The sequence below is a fragment of the Molothrus ater genome, chromosome 5 (assembly GCF_012460135.2).
Source record: "Molothrus ater isolate BHLD 08-10-18 breed brown headed cowbird chromosome 5, BPBGC_Mater_1.1, whole genome shotgun sequence".
Taxonomy (NCBI): domain Eukaryota; kingdom Metazoa; phylum Chordata; class Aves; order Passeriformes; family Icteridae; genus Molothrus; species Molothrus ater.
In genome coordinates this window covers 2,455,171-2,467,574 of record NC_050482.2, presented here as the reverse complement: position 1 = coordinate 2,467,574, position 12,404 = coordinate 2,455,171, and the positions used below count along the sequence as shown (strand labels likewise).

At 40.1% G+C, this 12,404-nt stretch overlaps 1 protein-coding gene across 2 annotated transcripts in view; it reads right to left on the bottom strand.

The window, feature by feature from the left end:
• Positions 1 to 12,404, bottom strand: part of CHCHD3 (coiled-coil-helix-coiled-coil-helix domain containing 3) — a 144,785-nt gene that overhangs the window by 107,562 nt on the left and 24,819 nt on the right. The window lies entirely within an intron of this gene.

Genomic DNA, 12,404 nt, shown 5'->3' with positions numbered 1-12,404 from the left:
GGAACCATTTTTCTGGGAAAATCCTTTTCCCAGCAGCCAGCAGGCACTCAATTTCCACGTAAAAGCTTTCCTGCACTGGGGAAGTGCTTTCCTCCCTAAACACACCATAAACCCAAGGACTTCATCCATTTCCCAAGCTCCACGAAGATCGAAGAACCATCATCAACCTTTCCCAGCCACCTGAGAGGAGCAGAGAAAATAGTTATTGAACTTGTTGCAACAGAGTTAATAAAGGCAACTTCAGGCCCAGAAAATTCTCAATGTTTCTATGTCACAAGCCATAAATAGATTTGAAACCTTCAATGGAGTGCTTGAGACAAGCACACCGTGTCTCATTTTCATGGGAACACTCAGTGAATAAAACCTGTGTGCTGTGACACCAAGCACGGAACTCAGAGCAGTAATGGAGCTATGAAACACTGGGTTTCAAATAGATTTTTTTTTGTTGTTGTTCTTTGAAAGAGTGATGGAGAGGAAGCTTCAATATTCTCAGTGCATTTATCTGTTGTCAAGGGAGCTCTGGAGAACAAATCCTAATGAGTCGGGTCACTTTGTAAAAGGTACCAGCATTAGAGTACATTAGATTCTTCCCCAGGGAATACATTTAAGTGAGGTAGGGAGGAAAAAAGACAATTACAAGATGTATTACTTCAGTGCTCAGCTCCAAACCCTCTGAAATGCAGCTACCAACTGGGAATCTTTATAAAAGTTTATTAAGCTGCATCTTCAATTACTCCAGCTAAAAAAAAAATAAAAAATAAAAAAGTCAGATTATGCAGACATGGACCAAATTCCATTAAGTGATTTCCCAAGGTCCCCTAAATTACTCCATCAGGATTGATATAACAAATCCTTCATACAATCATAACAATCCTTCACACAGCTCAGTCAAAACATGCTGGTTGTCTTTTGGATTGGAGAAATCATGTTTTGCCTAAAAAGGAAAAAAAGTGTCAAAATAGTAGTCTCAGCACCTTTTTCTGGTGAGCAACAAAGAGCATTTAATGCTTTCCAAGACTGAAGGAAGATGCTTCCTCATTCTTCTTGGATTTGACCTCCTAAAAGAGGTTTTACATTAAAAATGTCTCTTCTTTATACTGCTGTACACAGCAGAGTAATTAAAAGTTACGAAACATATTTTACATATAAAATAGCAGAAAAACCCAGCCAAAAGTTTCAATATTCTAAACTATGAAAAATTAAAAACCAAAAAAAACCTCCAAAAAAACCCAATATAAAGCAACCCCCCAGCGCTAAGATATTTACATTTAATTCTTCTTTTTATCAAATTAGATCTTCTTCCTAATCTCTCATTTAAATCTAGATCAAAACACTCAGGTCACCTCAGTCAAAAAAAATGCATTTTACTGTTTGGTTTTTTCCTTCCTTTCCCTTTCCTTGCAGGGTGTTCTACCATAAAAGAAAATGACACTATTTCATGATCAAATTTTTTACTATTTAGGCCAAAAAGGAACTTTTTTATGTCCAACACTGCTTCTGGCAGCACCTTCAAGCAAAAATTTCAACTCTTTTTTTATCAACTCTCACCCTTACTTCTGTGACCAGGATCACACAACACAACGAGTTAAATTCCTCAAAAAAACTTTAATTTAGGGCAGTTTTTACTCCCAAAACAATATCCTAAACTGCCATCTCAACTGATTGAAATTCAGCAGAGTTTTTAACAAATAAGCGGGATTTTGAAGTCATTTTCATTTATTTGAGTTCCATAATTGGGTGGCTTGTAGGAGCTTAATGAAACAAACATTCTGCAGATCCTGCTGATGGCAAACATTCGCCTGCATCAACCTCCAGTAGGGCTTTTTTCCTTGGCATTACAAATTCATTTTCCTGGCATTCAGCATGTACCAAATAAAGGCAAACATCAGCTGGATTTACAGTAATAAATGATATTATTATCTATAAATTATATTAGCTAGGCAAAAGTAAAATAAAAAAATAAAACTTAAAAAAGTGTGTGTGTATACATATATATATATATATACATATATATATGTATATGAATACTTGTCACTACTCCAGGAATTCCACAGGAATTTTTCAAGTGGCATTTTTAATTACAGCAGAAATAAAGGCTCAAGTTAATGGTTCTTGTGTTTGAGCACAGAACTCCAGACAACAGAGAGCGTTACACTGATCATTTATACAGAAAGGATGTTAAAAAAAGCTGCTGAAGCAGCAGAAAAGGCTGCTGGCTATACATTTTCCCCACACAATTGATATCTTTTTGAATAAAATCCTTCGAAATAATTATGAAATACTGCTTTAAGAAGTGTGGAGTGGCTGATTTAATGAAGTGTGGCATGCAAGGCAATCACTTCTCATGGTGCTATTGGAAAACACACATCAAGCATTAAGAAGCAGCTCCAGTTAAAGTCTGCGTTAACACTTCACAATATTTCATTTCTCAACTGCTTTATAGCACACAACTAACACAAAAAAAGCAACAATTCCTGCCTTTCCCCAGCACTGTCATTGAAAACTTCAACACTCTTAACTTAATGCTGTGAAGAAAATTTATATATCTGTATTTTTTTTGTAAGAGGATGGGTAAATCCTGACAAACCAATCACCCAGGATTTAGGGATCTCAGAAGATTTATTCCTGTCAGAGAAGCATAACAAGAATTTGAGTATTTTTGTTATCACATTGTCATATTCAGGCTCCACTGTAAGACAAATTTTGGACTGTTTTAGTCCTGAAGTCACTTTAATCAAAATAATGTTTGCAGTACATTCCACCTCTAAATCAGATTTGGCTCACGTTGAACACAAAAGCCACCACATCACCTCGAGGAGCAATCACACAACAACAAGCAAAAAGAATTCTGGAAGACACTCCCAGATATAAAAAATACATAAATATAAAAAGTTTAAATATATTTAAAATAGAAATAAATAAAAAGCCGGGTTTTGTTAACTTTGATTTTCTGAGATATGGGCAGGAGGTGCAGAAATCAAATCCATGTGATCAAACCACCCATTCCAACCTCCTCTCCAGCAGAGCTTCAGACCAAAGGGAAAACACTTCGCCAAAAAACCATTTCTGCTTCTGCATTCCATCTTTTTATTCCTCTCTTTTTTTTTTTTTCTGGAAGAGCAGAAAATATGGGATTTTAATGGCATTTGTTATTGTACAGCTTTTGAACTATGAACGTCCTACATGCAAGACTAAGCACAAGAGAATTTACCTGTGAATTTCTCAAATATTTCACTGCATGATCTAAAACAGACTGAAACACTTTACCCACATCCCTTAAAATCAAGTAATAACAACATAGTAACACAAGGCAAAACAAGAGGAAAGATAATGTCTCAATTAAATCACAACCTAAAATTAATAACTGACAACCATCATATAAAGTCAAACAGGGTAAGAGAAGCGCAAGTATAAAACTGGCTCCACTTTCCAATTAGAAATTAGAATTTGAAACACAGAAATAGAAATTTAAGACCCAAACAAGAAATCCTCTCTGAGGGCCAAGGAGTTTTCTGTATCACAAGAAAAACAAAAATACACTCTGAAAAAAAAAACTGATAAAACTTTGCTGCGCTCCAAGTGGTTTCCATCCTTTTCATATCTAGTTTTTAATTAAGTTCAAGAAAAGCAAATTGTTAATTTTGCCATGTGGGTTTATGGCCCAGGATTCTCCTCATGCCCAGCATGACCCCTGTTAGCCACAATAACAAGATGAGTAATTTAATTCTAAATCCACAAGAGTTCCCTCTTTTGTTTACTTCAAAATATCCATTTCTGTTGTTCTTGAAAAACACCTGCAGATGTTAATTAAGGAAAAAGCACCTTTTAATTCAGAGACAACAGCAGCACACTGAGAAAAGCTGAAAAATATTAGTTTTGTGCTTTGATGGCCACTTCACAGTTTATTCTCCATTAATCAAGAATCCACAGAAATCCAAAACTGGCAAACAATACTCTTAGAGAAATGCAGTGATTTGTCATTTCCAACCCTTATTTTCAGATATTGGAAATTTATTACACTATCAAAGCCTAAGCATTTCCTTTTTGCTATTTTTTCAGGGCAGTGATTACTTGCCAGTTGTTTTATCTTTATTACAGTCTCCAAGCTACACAATCTGATGGATCTGTGACATTCCACCATAAACTCACTCAAGCCTAAAGCATGAACAGTGTCATTTTTCATTACTTCCAAGCAAGCAAAAATCAAAATATTCCCCCTTCCAAAGTCCACTGTCAGGAAAATCATCCTATCCTCTATAAATCAGGGAAAAATGTAATGAGGCATCATTCAATATGGAACCCAAAAACTCACTCCAACTGGAGATGGTACAATATGAGGAGGATTCATGAGGTTTTCTGCTTTCTTGGACCTCAACAAGCTCCTTAATTGCACCTGATGGACTCACAGAAGATCCCAAAATGTTTGGAGCAATGTGTTTAGGGCAGGCTGCAATATTAATGAGTGAGTGATGTCTGTGAGGGCTGAGTTTCAATATTTCATGAGCGGGATGCGCCAAGGAAAGCCGCGGCTGGAAACCGGCGGAGCTGCCGAGGGATTTGAAAGGATGTGAGAGACGTCAGGAAAACATCTCCAAGCTGAGCTGAGCCCTGAGAGGTGTGAAATGGAGATTTCTCTGCCTCCATCTCACCTGTCTGCAAAGTCGGGGAAATTACCTCAAGTTTTTCTGATTTTACCAACACCTAACGAAGGACAGAGAGAGGGAAACAAATTATCTGGGAGGTCAAGGCACAGAAAACACAAAGAAGTTGTTCAAAACTGAAGTTTCTACCACTGCTCACTCATTAAAAACATTATTCTCCACTCACATAAGACTTTGCACAGCACAAGTGACAGGAGCTGTTCCTAACATTAGTAGCAATGACATTCTTAACAACTGTTCTAAAATTTCACTTTTAAACCTTTCAAATCATGCAAATATTACCAGAAAATATCATTTTTCTGCACATGAAAGCCATGGTGTCAAAAGGACATTTTGCTTTCAAATTTTTGGTGCTCCTACTGCTCAGCCTGGAGAAAAGGAGGCTTAGGAGGGACCTTGTGGCTCTCCACAACTCCCTGCCAGGAGGGGAAAGCCGGGAGAGGATTTGGGATCTAACCCCAGGGAACAGGAACAGGAGGAGAGGGAACAGCCTCAAGCTGTGCCAGAGGAGGCTTAGCTTGGATATTGGGAAAATTTCTTCATGGAGAGGGTTGTCCAGCCCAGGCACATCTGCCCAGGGAGTGCTGGAGTCCCCATCCCTGGAGGGATTTAAACAACTTGAACATGTGGCACCTCGGGACATGGTTTAGTGGTGGCTTGGCAGTGCTGGATTAATGGTTGAACTTCATCTTAAAGGAATTTCCAGCCTCATAGATTCCATGATTTCAAGATTCCAAATCCAAATCCAAAATGCTGAAGCTTTAAAATCATGGGAATATATGAACTCAAAAAGGTTCACACATCTCATCAAACCCAGATTTATCATCATTTCATGAGTGCAAAACCAGTCAAATGTGATGATAGGGACCCGAATTGGCCCCACTTTAGCCACCAGACCCAGCACCATTAAAACCCTCTGACAAATCCATCACAAGTGACCAGGAGCTCTCACGACTCTGGCACAGGCAGAAGAGGGAAGGGATCACCCTTCTGAGCAGTTATGCTTGAACTTCTCATGATTAAATTTAATGAGAACTCCATCTCTTTATTCCATATCCACTTCTTCCTCAGGGTGACTGCTCCTCCTTAACATTTGCCATACATGAATATAAATTAGCTCTTAACTCATCATACACAGTGCTGAGAACAGTGAAGTGATTCCAGCACTGATCCCTGAGCTGGCACTGACCTTTTCCCATCCCAGTAACTCCTCCCTCATCTTTGGTCCATCCCAATAAATCCTCCCTCATTTTTGGTCCATCCCACACTGTCACACAACTCCCACACGAGTTTGGGACATGTTCCACAGCAGCAACACGGAGGGCAGGGGATTCTGTTCCTTCTTTAGGCTGAACTCCTACCTGGAGTTCTGTGTCCAGCTCTGGGACCCTCAGCAGCAGCAGCAGCAGCACTTGGAGCTGCTGGAGAGATTCCAGAAGAATCCATGGAGCTTCTCCAGGGCTGGAGCCAGGCTGGGAGAGCTGGGAATGTTCCCCTGGAGAAGGGAGGGCTCCAGGGAGAGCTTCCAGCACATTCCAGGGGCTCCAGGAGAGCTGCAGAGGGACTGGGGCCAAGGCCTGCAGGGACAGCACCCAGGGAATGGCTCCCAGTGCCAGAGGGCAGCCAGGGATGGGATCTTGGCAATGAGGAATTCCTGGCTGGGCTGGAATTGCCAGAGCAGCTGGGGCTGCCCCTGCATCCCTGCAATGTCCAAGGCCAGGCTGGACACTGGGGCTGGAGCAGCCTGGGATGGTGGGAGGTGTCCCTGCTCCTATGGAATGAGATGATCTTGAAGGTCCCTCTCAACCCAAAGCATCCCATGATTCTATGATTCCATGATGTCTGTTCTCAAACCCAAGCCAAGACTGAAAATACAATTTTAAGGTTATTTTCCACCTTGTCCCACATAACCATCACTGCCTCAGTCACCCTATTTCAAACACCAGACTTGTCACATCACCCAAACTCAATCCAAGCCACACCATCCAGCAGAACCCCCTCATTATCCCTCTCCCTTCCCCAGCTGCCTTCCAACCCCAGCCTAACACCTGTCAAAGGAAAAATCCCTGCTAATGACCACGTGGTTTTGGGCCAGGCCTTGATCAGGAGATCCAAGACTCGTTTCAAATCTCAGTTACCTCCTCAACTCACTCCAATTAATTCAATTTACCAACAGCACTTCCATGGACAGCTTGTGAACACTCAGAGCAACAAGGACAGTGACTCTTGTCAGTGGTTGAGTTTTCTTGGAGATTCCTGAGTTGTGGGAGTGTTTTTGGGGCAGTGTTTGGTGTTGGAAGGAGGAGGGGTGAGTAGGAAGGTGGGGAGGTTGTTTGAGGGGATTTTTAATTACACTTCATAAAGCCATTGCTTTTAAAATAGGTGCATTTAGATCAGTATTATATAGAGACAAAATAGATGAGCAAATTCCCACTTTTATGCCTGAGGGACACAGAGAACCTGAGTTAGAATTGTAAAACTGCTTTACATAATTTGTGTATGTTTAGCTAGCCACATAACTCCACTTGAAATTACTTTCCAACTTAATATCCTTCCCCTTGGGAACTGCAACAGCAGTCCTGGAATTATGACAACATTAATTATCCATTAAAATGAAGTGACAGTTAGAAAAATTTTTATTAGTATCATTATTATTATTATTACTATTTTTAAGTGTTTCTCTGCTGCTCATTTGCTGCTTTTCAAAATGAAAGAGCTCAGCAGTTTGAAAGCAAAGGTTTGTTTAAAATTGCCAGGGGGGGAAATAGTTTTCCTCTTTCCTACCTGAATCTGAAACTATGAAGCAGGATTATTTTTGTGGATGCTCTCTCACTAGCTCCAAGTCATTTTCCCATCTCTCCTAGAAATAAACTGATCAAGATGAAGCTCAGTATCCAAGTTGTCAGCTGAGATGGCAGGTTTTAAAATCCATGTGAAAAATAAGCCCTTGAAAATTGGGGTTTATAAAGGCAGGAGTGAATTATAGCTCTGCTTTCTCCAATTTTCACCTCCCATCTCCAAGATTCATCTCTCCATATCCTGAGAGCCAGACATAATGGTATTAATGGAGAATCAGAGCAGGAAACCTTGGAGAGCAACTCTGCCATTGCCAAACACCTTTTTTTCTTCTGAAAACAATGCATTTTTTACTGAAAACAATAAAACTTCAACAGGCTTCTAAGGCAGTTTGATACTTCCCAACTTGATAAACACTTTTATGCTTCCTTGGCATTTTGCAGGTAAAAATCACACACTAAACTTCCCTGCTTTGAAGAGCTGCCTGCCCAAAAAGGCTCCTGTTGGAACCCTGACTGCTGAAAATTTTAGATTTTCTATACTGACAGACACTGGCCCTCAAGAGAACACTGCATTTGACCTAAAGCTGTAAAAAAAGCTTGCAAAATTGAATGATAAAACTAAAATTATGAGTGTATTGTTTAAATAAAAGTGTATAATATCACCTAATAAAAAACATAAGGTTAAAGTTTTAGAGTATAATAATATATATAAAACAAGATGGAAGTTTTAAAATAAAACTAGTTCTTCTTCTTTACCTTCTTCTTCACTTTCTTCATGAGGTTAAATAATATTGTATAATTAAATAAAAAAAATTCACATTACGAGACACAAGTATTAAGTGTCTCATATTATTAATTATTAAGCTAAAAGTAAAAATAATTTAAGTATCATTTCTTAGTTTATGCTTAAAAAACCTTATAAAAAATGAAATATATCTCCATTTTAAATTATTAGAGTTAAATACTACAGAACATACAAATTATAAAGAGTGCAATATAAATAAGAACTAACAAACATCTGAATCCAAATCTTTTGCTGAGTGTGAGATCAGACAAGGGAAGTGTCTGCTGAGAGAGGGGGGAGGAACTCAAGGTGGGATGGGAAGCCAAAATCTCCCCAGCCCTGAGGCTGAAGGGGCCCTTTGGCACTCCAAGGGTTTGGGTTTTTTTTAAATTTCAGGTTTTGAAGTTGTTATTATTATAGTTAGGTTCCTCCTAACTATATTATTATTGTTATTATTATTATTATTATTATTATTATTATTATTATTATTATTATTATTATTATTATTATTATTATTATTATTATTGATATTAATATTATTGTTGTTGTTATTAAAATAATATCGTATCATAAGACTATATAATATTATATTTAATAATTTTACATTATTATTATTATTATTATTATTATTATTATTATTATTATTATTATTATTATTACTGTTGTTGTTGCTATTATTATCCTCACACAATCCATTAAATATTGGGGTTTGGATTTTTTTTTCTTTTGTTGAACTGGGTTTTTTTTCTTTTTTGAGGTTGGGATTGAAGGTATTTGAGACCTTAGTTTGTGTTTAGATTTAGGTGTTTATTATTTTTATTTATATTATAGTTTTATAGGTAGTGAGTTCTGCAGTTCTTCATTAGTAAGGTACAAAATGATTAACAATCTTTTGTTATAGGGTCTTTTAAGGTTAAATTATTTAATTAAGAAATTATACTTAAATTATTTTCACTTTTAACTTAATAACTATTCACTGGGAGTCTGCAATGCAGATTTTTCTGTCTAATTACAAAATACCACCCAAACCCATGGAGAAGAAGGTGAAGAAGAAGGACCAGCACTGACCTAAAACTTCTATCTTGGCTTTATATCTATTCCTGCATTCTAAACCCTTAAACTCTGAGTTTCCCCCCTGTGATCTCACACACTCCTGTCCAAACTGCACACCCACAATCCCAGTTCCACCATTCCATTCTGGAAGCTTCTCCAGGCCTCAGGGCAGTGCAGGGTTCTCCTGGGGGTCAGTGCCTGGCAGCACAGAAAGTCTGAAATTCTCAGCAGCCAGAACTCCAACACAAGGAAAAAGGGTTGATTTTAAGTTTTTATAAAACCAGTTTTATAAAATAAAAATCCCCTTGGCATTCCTCGATGTGATTATCAACTGGGATCTCTGGTTTGACCAAACCAGTGCAGCTTCTCTTACCAGGAGATATTAAACTCTTATTTTTGAGCTCTCCTATATCAAAACAATTATCATCACTTTTACTGCTTTGGAGTATTCCCAGCTTTTCCTCTGACTGTCAGCAGCAGAGAAGATGGAGTTTTCCAGACTCTTTCCCCACTTAATCCAAACAATACCAACAGGTCCCTGTGGCAGAACACAAAACAACAGCTATTTCCTAAAAAGGAACTTTTTGCTCCCCATGAGGACAATCCTCCAAGAAAAAGCAGGTTTCCCAATTCAACATAGCTGATTACTTGGGAAAAAAAAATATCATTTAGGAGGAAAAGAATGCTTTGAAGAAATTTTCATCACAATTAATTAGCTTCCCATATGAACTAAAGATACATTAAGATGCTCCTCATATCTTTAACTCACTGAAATATAAAATTAATATTGTAAAGAAATCCATAATTTTATTTTCCCCCTTGTTCTCCACACCTGTGCCAGGAAACTGGAATAAACATGTCATTACACCAGAAATCAATAGGAAGTTTTAGAGTATCCACTAGCACAGAAAGGTCAAGCCCCAGTATTGATTTCAATATAACAATTTTGGTTTGCAGTTTCCCAAAGGTTTCTTGTGCAATACTCTTCTTCATTCTTCTCTCACTTTACATTTCACTGGTGAATTTGTTCTGCACCAACACTCTACTCCAGGTTTACTAAGAGCTCATCATTTATGCAATGGACTGCTGAGACACGACAAAAAAAAAAAAGGTTGGGGGGAGGCACTCAGAGCATCACTGAAACCCCAGAGTGATGAGCAGTTACCTCCAGACCCTCCTTGAAGCACAACAACAAAACAACAAATAAAAAAATCTCATGGCTACAACTTCAATAACCCATCACAGAGCAACTCCGTGCACCAGGGCGGAGTCAAAGCTCATTTACAGCTTAAAAAGATTCCTCCAAACAGATGAGGATGGCAAAAATAGAGGCTGCAATCAGCTGTCCAGCTGGTGACAGATAAAATGTCACATCCTCTGGAGCCCAGAGAGCCACAGAGAACAAAACCCAGCACTTCATTCCCAGGGAATGTGTCTTAGGTTGAGACATGTGGCTGGGGCTGTGTGTTCCATCCCCATCTGTCAGAGCTGGGGCAGTTCTCTCTGTTCATGGGGCAGTTTTTTCTTGATCTCTCCCACAGCCAATCCTGCCTCCAGGAGATCTCTGCTGTCCATGGCCACTGAGTGTCCCTGCAGGGCTGATCCAATCCCATCATCCCATGGGGAGATGCTGCGCCCAGGGGAGGAGCCAAGCATTCCTACCTGGATCCAATCTGAGGTGCTGGGACAGCACAGCAGCCTTTGCCCAGTGCATTGCCAGAGGAGCAGCTTTCTGCTGCCCTGCATTGCCAGAGGGAGCCCAGGCCCATCTCCAGCAGCCCTGGAGCTGCAGAGGAAAACTCCCCCCTTGTGCAGGATCCCTGCTCCAGCAGAGCCACAGCTGGCACTGCAGGAGGGCTGAGCCCCCATGGGATGGGGCTGTGCCACCTCCCTGACACACAGGGGGCAGCTCCTGCTCTCACTCTCACAGTGGGTTGGTTTCTTGTTTGTACCATTGCATTTGTATTTTAATTTTCGTAGTAAAGAACTGTTATTCCTGCTCCCATATCTTTGCCTGAGAGCCCCTTAATTTCAAAATTATAACAATTCAGAAGGAGGGGGTTTGCATTTTCCATTTCAGGGGAGGCTCCTGCCTTCCTCAGCAGACACCTGGCTTTCCAAACCCACACACAACACTCAATGAGCTCTCATCTGCATTACTCAAGGAAAGGATTTTTCAAGAGAAAAGTTACCCAAGTTTGACCACCTGCTCACAGGTGATGAGATGGCAGATACACATAAAAAACTCAATTATCAAAAGCCACCAGAGAATCCTGGAATGGTTTGAGTGGGAAGGAGCTTAAAGCTCACCCAGTGCCACCCCTGCCATGGCAGGGACACCTCCCAGTGTCCCAGGCTGCTCCAGCCCCAGTGTCCAGCCTGGCCTTGGACATTGCAGGGATGCAGGGGCAGCCCCAGCTGCTCTGGCAATTCCAGCCCAGCCAGGAATTCCTCATTGCCAAGATCCCATCCCTGGCTGCCCTCTGGCACTGGGAGCCATTCCCTGGGTGCTGTCCCTGCAGGCCTTGGCCCCAGTCCCTCTGCAGCTCTCCTGGAGCCCCTGCAGGCCTGGAATGTGCTGGAAGCTCTCCCTGGAGCCTTCTCCTCTCCTCCTCTGCCATACCTTAAACACTTCTAGAGCAGAGCTGGCAGCAGAATTACTGTAGGGCCACCAAAACAAACCAAAGTCTATTTCTAAGCCTTTTCCTGCCTTAAAATTCCTCCTTCCAGCAGGAGTTTTCCTCTAAGAAAGAAGCCCTGGAATCAGAGCACATCACAGGACATTCCCAGCCAAAGTTCAGGGACAGATTTCTGGCACACCAACACCATTCCAGGGATGAATGTACTGAAGACTTGAACAAAATACACTTCCTGCAGTACTGAAGGCACTGCCATGCCACAGCAGCTTGCAAAAACACCTCAGTCTACATAAAATTAATATTTGCCCTGTGCCAAATCATATTGAAAAAGTGGAAGCTGGGAAACACTCACCAAGCAAGAAACTGAACCCTGCCCAAATATAATTAGCCTCAGCTAAATGATTAGCAAAATAAAAAGTCTGAAATTTCTCTGATTTTCAGGGGTGGAAAAAAAGGCAAGTCATCATTC